Source organism: Panulirus ornatus, chromosome 20 (genome assembly GCF_036320965.1).
Source record: "Panulirus ornatus isolate Po-2019 chromosome 20, ASM3632096v1, whole genome shotgun sequence".
Taxonomy (NCBI): Eukaryota; Metazoa; Arthropoda; class Malacostraca; order Decapoda; family Palinuridae; genus Panulirus; species Panulirus ornatus.
The window spans coordinates 14,170,209-14,177,966 of record NC_092243.1 but is presented as its reverse complement, the minus strand read 5'-3'; positions in this window follow the sequence as shown (position 1 = coordinate 14,177,966).

Below are 7,758 nucleotides of genomic sequence, written 5' to 3'. Positions count from 1 at the left end.
TGTCTCCATGGTTGTTTAATTTGTTTATGGATGGGGTTGTTAGGGAGGTGAATGCAAGTTTTGGAAAGAGGGGCAAGTATGAAGTCTGTTGTGGATGAGAGAGCTTGGGAAGTGAGTCAGTTGTTGTTCGCTGATGATACAGCGCTGGTGGCTGATTCATGTGAGAAACTGCAGAAGCTGGTGACGGAGTTTGGTAAAGTGTGTGAAAGAAGAAAGCTAAGAGTAAATGTGAATAAGAGCAAGGTTATTAGGTACATTAGGGTTGAGGGTCAAGTCAATTGGGAGGTAAGTTTGAATGGAGAAAAACTGGAGGAAGTAAAGTGTTTTAGATATCTGGGAGTGGATCTGGCAGCGGATGGAACCATGGAAGCGGAAGTGGATCATAGGGTGGGGGAGGGGGCGAAAATCCTGGGAGCCTTGAAGAATGTGTGGAAGTCGAGAACATTATCTCGGAAAGCAAAAATGGGTATGTTTGAAGGAATAGTGGTTCCAACAATGTTGTATGGTTGCGAGGCGTGGGCTATGGATAGAGTTGTGCGCAGGAGGATGGATGTGCTGGAAATGAGATGTTTGAGGACAATGTGTGGTGTGAGGTGGTTTGACCGAGTGAGTAACGTAAGGGTAAGAGAGATGTGTGGAAATAGAAAGAGCGTGGTTGAGAGAGCAGAAGAGGGTGTTTTGAAATGGTTTGGGCACATGGAGAGAATGAGTGAGGAAAGATTGACCAAGAGGATATATGTGTCGGAGGTGGAGGGAACGAGGAGAAGTGGGAGACCAAATTGGAGGTGGAAAGATGGAGTGAAAAAGATTTTGTGTGATCGGGGCCTGAACATGCAGGAGGGTGAAAGGAGGGCAAGGAATAGAGTGAATTGGATCGATGTGGTATACCGGGGTTGACGTGCTGTCAGTGGATTGAATCAGGGTATGTGAAGCGTCTGGGGTAAACCATGGAAAGCTGTGAAGGTATGTATATTTGCGTGTGTGGACGTATGTATATACATGTGTATGGGGGTGGGTTGGGCCATTTCTTTCGTCTGTTTCCTTGCGCTACCTCGCAAACGCGGGAGACAGCGACAAAGCAAAAAAAAAAAAAAAAAAAATATATATATATATATATATATATATATATATATATATATATATATATATATATATATATATATATATATATATATATATATTTTCCAAAAGAAGAAACAGAGAAAGGGGCCAGGTGAGGATATTCCCTCAAAGGCCCAGTCCTCATCCTCTGTTCTCAACGCTACCTCGCTAATGCGGGAAATGGCGATTAGCATGAATATATATATATATATATATATATATATATATATATATATATATATATATATATATATATATATATATATATATATATATATATATATATATATATCCCTGGGGATAGGGGAGAAAGAATACTTCCCACGTATTCCCTGCGTGTCGTAGAAGGCGACTAAAAGGGGAGGGAGCGGGTGGCTGGAAATCCTCCCCTCTCGTTTTTTTCAATTTTCCAAAAGAAGGAACAGAGAAGGGGGCCAGGTGAGGATATTCCCTCATAGGCCCAGTCCTCTGTTCTTAATGCTACCTCGCTATTGCGGGAAATGGCGAATAGTACGAAAGAAAGAAAAGAATATATATATATATATATATATATATATATATATATATATATATATATATATATATATATATATATATATATATATATCCCATTCCTCCCCCACTCCCCTTACTTCCATTGATGGATTGCGCAAAAGATGCTTGTGGCATGAGAAGAGTGGGAGGTGGGTTGATTAGAAAGGGTAGTGAGTGGTGGGATGAAGAAGTAAGAGTATTAGTGAAAGAGAAGAGAGAGGCATTTGGACGATTTTTGCAGGGAAAAAATGCAATTGAGTGGGAGATGTATAAAAGAAAGAGACAGGAGGTCAAGAGAAAGGTGCAAGAGGTGAAAAAAAGGGCAAATGAGAGTTGGGGTGAGAGAGTATCATTAAATTTTAGGGAGAATAAAAAGATGTTCTGGAAGGAGGTAAATAAAGTGCGTAAGACAAGGGAGCAAATGGGAACTTCAGTGAAGGGCGCAAATGGGGAGGTGATAACAAGTAGTGGTGATGTGAGAAGGAGATGGAGTGAGTATTTTGAATGTTTGTTGAATGTGTTTGATGATAGAGTGGCAGATATAGGGTGTTTTGGTCGAGGTGGTGTGCAAAGTGAGAGGGTTAGGTAAAATGATTTGGTAAACAGAGAAGAGGTAGTGAAAGCTTTGCGGAAGATGAAAGCCGGCAAGGCAGCAGGTTTGGATGGTATTGCAGTGGAATTTATTAAAAAAGGGGATGACTGTATTTTTGACTGGTTGGTAAGGTTATTTAATGTATGTATGACTCATGGTGAGGTGCCTGAGGATTGGCGGAATGCGTTCATAGTGCCATTGTACAAAGGCAAAGGGGATAAGAGTGAGTGCTCAAATTACAGAGGTATAAGTTTGTTGAGTATTCCTGGTAAATTATATGGGAGGGTATTGATTGAGAGGGTGAAGGCATGTACAGAGCATCAGATTGGGGAAGAGCAGTGTGGTTTCAGAAGTGGTAGAGGATGTGTGGATCAGGTGTTTGCTTTGAAGAATGTATGTGAGAAATACTTAGAAAAGCAAATGGATTTGTATGTAGCATTTTTGGATCTGGAGAAGGCATATGATAGAGTTGATAGAGATGCTCTGTGGAAGGTATTAAGAATATATGGTGTGGGAGGAAAGTTGTTAGAAGCAGTGAAAAGTTTTTATCGAGGATGTAAGGCTTGTGTACGTGTAGGAAGAGAGGAAAGTGATTGGTTCTCAGTGAATGTAGGTTTGCGGCAGGGGTGTGTGATGTCTCCATGGTTGTTTAATTTGTTTATGGATGGGGTTGTTAGGGAGGTAAATGCAAGAGTTTTGGAAAGAGGGGCAAGTATGAAGTCTGTTGGGGATGAGAGAGCTTGGGAAGTGAGTCAGTTGTTGTTCGCTGATGATACAGCGCTGGTGGCTGATTCATGTGAGAAACTGCAGAAGCTGGTGACTGAGTTTGGTAAAGGGGCCTGAACATGCAGGAGGGTGAAAGGAGGGCAAGGAATAGAGTGAATTGGAGCGATGTGGTATACCGGGGTTGACGTGCTGTCAGTGGATTGAATCAAGGCATGTGAAGCGTCTGGGGTAAACCATGGAAAGCTGTGTAGTTATGTATATTTGCGTGTGTGGACGTATGTATATACATGTGTATGGGGGTGGGTTGGGCCATTTCTTTCGTCTGTTTCCTTGCGCTACCTCGCAAACGCGGGAGACAGCGACAAAGTATAATAATAAAAAAAAAAATATATATATATATATATATATATATATATATATATATATATATATATATATATATATATATATATATATATATATATATATATATGTGCGTCGATATGAATTGTACATTCTTTGGATGGAACATGGAGAGATACCATAGCGCGGATACATTCCTTTAAGAAACAATGATAATTTGCTAAAGTCACCGGTCACAGAGAGAGAGAGAACGTGGACCTACCCCACTCTCCTAATAACCCACGAGTAAAAACAGTGGTTCAAACCATACAACTCGATCGCTAGGACTTGTAGTTTCAGAACACGTCGCCCGTACGTGATACTCTATTCGCTTACGACTCTGAGTCCATCACTTCAGGGTATATCTAGAAAACCCTATTACAATAAAGTACAAATATCATCGACATACGGGAAAAAGGGGTTTGTTCAGTCATTAAGTGAGCTGGACAGGTCTAATATCATAGGCTGCAACAACAGTAATGAAGCACAGACTCATTTCAAGCCATTTTTCTTATTTCCTTATGGACTACTTGGCGTTATTTAAAGCAAAATACTGAGGAATGAATTACTATTGACAGGATTGAGCTCATCGTACAATGAATGTGTTCAAACGATTCAAACTTAAGTCAGATTATAAGCAATACTTGTATGTTAGAAACTACGTCAGATGTAAGATAGGCTAAGCAGAATCTAACACTATTTAAACACAGATAACGGTAACAAGAAGCATTCGAAGAAACTGTGAAAAGTCTTGAAAGACCTTGATGCTTCTGAATTGTAAAAGTAGGTGTACTAACACAGGCTTGAAAAATGACAATGTATTATGCTTTGACAAAGATAGGTGACCATTTTGATATCTTTGCCACTATTACGTCAACATTTGCTGATAGATTACCTGCACGTACCGACCGCTTTGGTCTCTATCAAACTGACTCATCTTTCAAAAATGTATTGTACATAAGATAGTTGGCTTATCTGTTGTTACAGATGATCAAACAGGGTCGAATTGTACACAGCATGAGTGGATGTAAGGCCAGACATTCAAATTAGAATTATAAAGGATATTTGCTTTGATAATTACCTCTCCTCCTCCCCATGATGCAAATATGACTCTCAATGATGGTAACACATCTAATGATCGGATGATGGTTTGGGTTGTGTCTTTGTAGAAAAAGGAAGAGTAAAGCACATGCTGGTAACTGAAGTGTAAAGTGCTATTCCTAGGGTTCGAAAGTATTGTGAATAACCAATGGGAATGAAAAGTTGCCTTAGACGAGGCTGTATCATTGGAAGTCCAGTCTCCTCAAAGGATTTCTTATTTCACAGGAGTCCATCACTTCTCTGGTGCTGAGAGCAGGGCAGTCATGGAGCGGCAGGAGCTCCAGGAAAGACGTTCTAGGTAACATCAGGGCCTTCTTGTAGAAAGTGGTCGTGAGGCAATTTAGAATGAATAAATTGAATAGAAGAAGGAGTCATGCGGGGAGTGCTCATCCTCCTCGAAGGCTCAGATTGGGGTGTCTAAATGTGTGTGGATGTAACCAAGATTAGAAAAAAAGGAGAAATAGGTAGTATGTTTGAGGAAAGGATCCTGGATGTTTTGGCTCTGAGTGAGACGAAGCTCAAGGGTAAAAGGGAAGAGTGGTTTGGGAATGTCTGGGTAGTAAAATCAGGGGTTGGTGAGAGGACAAGACCAAAGGAAGTAGTACTACTCCTGAAGCAGAAGTTGTGGGGGTATGTGATAGAGTGTAAGAAAGTAAACTCTAGATTGATATGGGTAGCACTGAAAGTGGATGGAGAGAGATGGGTGATTTTTGGTGCCTATGCACCTGGTCAAGAGAAAAAGATTATGAGAGGCAAGTGCTCTAGGAGCAGCTGAGAGAGTGTGTTAGCAGCTTTGATACACAAGACAGGGTTATAGTGATGGGTGATTTGAATGCAAAGGTGAGTATTGTGGCAGTTGAGGGAATAATTGGTGTATATGGGGTGTTCATTGTTGTAGATGGAAATAGTGAAGAGCTTGTAGATGTATGTGCTGAAAAGGACTGATGATTGGGAATACCTGGTTTGAAAAGAGAGATATACATAAGTATGTAAGTAGGAGAGATGGCCAGAGAGCGTTATTGGACTGCATGTTAATTGTTAGGCAACTGGAGGGATGTCTGATCATTATCTTGTCAAGGCGAAGGTGAAGATTTGTAGAGGTTTTCAGAAAAGAAAAGAGAATATTGGAGTGAAGATAGTGTTGAGAGTAAGAGAGCGTGGAGAGGAGACTTGTGTGAGGAAGTACTAGGAGAGACTAGGTGCAGAATGGAAAAGGTGAGAGCAAATGACGTAAGGGGAGTGGGGAAGGAATGGGATGTATTTAGGGAAGAAGTGATGGCTTGCGCAAGAGATGCCTGTGGCATGAGAAACGTGGGAGGTGGGCAGATTAGAAAGGGTAGTGAGTGGTAGGATGAAGAAGTAAGATTGTTAGTGAAAGAGAAGAGAGAGGCGTTTGGACGATTTTTGCAGGGAAGTAGTGCAAATGACAGGGAGATGTATAAAAGAAAGAAGCAGGAGATCAAGAGAAAGGTGCAAGAGGTGAGAAAGAGAGCAAATGAGAGTTGGGGTGAGAGAGTATCATTAAATCTTAGGGAGAATAAAAAGATGTTTTGGAAGAAGATAGATAAAGTGCGTAAGACAAGAGACAAATGGGAACATCTGTGAAGAGGGCTAATAGGGAGGTAATGACAAGTAGTGGTGATGTGAGAAGGAGATGGAGTGAGTATTTTGAAGGTTTGTTAAATGTGTTTGATAATAGAGTGGCAGATATAGGGTGTTTTGGTCGAAGTGGTGTGCGAAGTGAGAGGGTTAGGGAGAATGATTTGGTAAACAGAGAAGAGGTAGTCAGAGCTTTGTGGAAGATAAAACCCGGCAAGGCGGTGGGATTGGAATGGTATTTCAGTGGAAAGGGAGCTGTGGTTTCGGTGCATTACACATGACAGCTAGAGACTGAGTGTGAACTAATGTGGCCTTTGTTGTCTTTTCCTAGCGCTACCTTCGCGCGCGCGTGGGGGAAAGGGGGATGCCATTTCATGTGTGGCGGGGTGGCGACGTGATTAGATAAAGGCAGCGTGTGTGAATATGTACATGTGTATTTATGTACAGATCTGTGTATGTATATGTATGTATACGTTGAAATTTATAGGTATGTATATGTGTGTGTGTGGGCGTTAATGCATATACATGTAGGTGTGGGTGGGTTCGGCCTATTCTTTCGTCTGTTTCCTTGCGCTGCCTCGTTGACGCGGGAGACGGCGACTTAGTACAATAGATAAATAGAATAAATATTACAAGAGGTCGCAGGTGGATGGCGCGATCGATGACCAAGTGCTTCCAAGATTTATCTTGCCACAAGGATTGTTTTTGTCTGGTAGACCATCTGATGATTTTGAAAATAGGCGAACATTAGTGAAGAATGACTTCACGTTAAAAGTTACTCGCTCTTTGCTGCAATTTGCATGAAAGTTGTTATCTGATTTATCGACCAGATCCTGGTTATTTCGTATGTTTGACTGGGAGACTGTACCAACGATTAGGTTCAACAAAGCCAGAATCCTCATCGAGAGAGAAAATGTGTATATAACATCCGGAGATTAAAGGTATGTGACTGACCTAACTGAAGTGATGATTGGTGTTAGTGGGTTGGTAGGTTTTGATGTCTTGATTAGACCGTAAATATACGAGAGTGAAGGAGAAACTGTAGACGATTATTTTATCAAATTATCATGATTTTTAAGTGGATGTTTCACTTTTTGATTGACACTACTGTTAACAGTTTCTAAAGGATTTGTTTTTAATTTTGTGTAAGTTTGAGTGTCACTCAGACGACTTTGCATTTTGTCTAAATAATAACATTTATTCACTATAACCATCATATTTCATTCATCAGATGTAGTTATATGTAGATCTTTGTCTTTCTTCATATTTCTGGCCGCAATTTCAAATTTCTAAGGATAGTTAGGAATGGTGTCTCTTGACAAGGCTTCTTGGAGAGTACATTTACATATGTTATCATTATCACTAGATAAGTCACCATGTAATTCAAGGTTGGAAAATGCCTCAGCCGCCTCTGCACTGTTCTTGGGTTTGTTTGAAATGGTGAAAATTTGTCCATATCTAAGAGCTGAAGTTGGTCATTGTTCTGTTCCTTATTGGAAAGATTACTTACAAGTTTTGTAATTATCACAAACTATAGTTCTAGCGATATCCCACCGCTTCAAGTCCTGTATCATCTGTTTTCTTTTTCGTACACTTCTTTTTTATATTCAACCTTACATCTAAAAGTCCCATTTTAGTAAGGTATTACATTTTGAATATAAGTACAACTTTCCTTTATAGCATTGTATGACATAGAGAAACACTCATAAGTTACATTACCTAAC